This window comes from Phaethon lepturus, unplaced genomic scaffold (assembly GCF_000687285.1).
Source record: "Phaethon lepturus isolate BGI_N335 unplaced genomic scaffold, ASM68728v1 scaffold35141, whole genome shotgun sequence".
Lineage (NCBI taxonomy): Eukaryota > Metazoa > Chordata > Aves > Phaethontiformes > Phaethontidae > Phaethon > Phaethon lepturus.
Genome location: NW_010519119.1, coordinates 2522 through 3639, shown reverse-complemented (window position 1 = coordinate 3639; position 1118 = coordinate 2522).

The following is a 1118-nucleotide window of genomic DNA, read 5'->3' as shown; positions in this document are numbered from 1 at the left end:
GGCGCCCATACTTGGTCTGACTGGATGCAGTTGGTGATGGAGGCCGCTGCCCTGTGTCTTCCCTGCCCAGGTGGAGCTGAGCGGGCTGGATCCTGCACTTCTTACCATGTCTGGTGGCCGCAAGCATCTATTCCTTGTCTCCTCCCTTTAATTACTGCAGCATTGCTTGATTTTTAGGTGTGACATAGTGAGCTGACCTTCAGTACCCTTAATGAGAGTAGTCCTGCCATTGCAGCAGACCCTGTGTGTTGCCCGTTCCTGCTAGCTTTTGAGCCACAGCCACAGCTCCTGCCCTGGTTAGAGAAGGTGATGTGGAGTCCTTTCCGAGCCGTGCGTGCTGTTTCCCTTCCGTGGGGGCTGAGCATTTCACTTACTACAGCCCTGGGAGCGGGGCCTCTGGGCCTCGGGGAGAAGGCATGCCTCGAGCCAAACTGCTGAGGGGGTGCGGAGTGGAGAGCAGCAGAGCTGTTTGCTCTCCTGAAGGCTTCCCTCACCACAGGATGGTTTCAAAGCTGTGTCCTCGAGTGCCTGAGCTTTGCTGTGCCTGTTGGTGATGCGGTTGGCTGGCTCTGGCTGCTCTCCAGGGCTGAGCAGAAACACTTTGAGCTGGTGAGTGGTGTCTTTCCTAGAGTGCAACTTAGTGGTACCTGTTGAGCATCTCTCCTTGTCCTACTTCAGGACATTTCATAGAATCATAGAATCACTACAGAATCACAGAATCACCATAGAATCACAGAATCACCATAGAATGATAGAATCTTGGGATCATAGAATCATAGAACAGTTTGGGTCGGAAGGGACCTTTAAAGGTCATCTGGTCCAGTGCCTCTGCAAAGACCAGGAACAGCTACAACTAGATTAGGATAATAAGTAATAATCTCCTTATTAATAATGCATAAATAAATACTAACAAAGTGTGACTGTATGCTCTGTAGTCATTTCAGTGAGGGGCTGGGCTGCTGGGTGGAGGCTGGGAGCTGTGCCAGGGGCTGGGACCGTTGCCCGAGGACCCCAGGGGCAGCTGAGGGGTGATCACTTTTGGACCCTAACGGAGGGGAACGCGCCGCCTTCCCTTCCCATGGCTGCCGCTATGCAGAGGGGCTTGGTGGGGGGCGGCG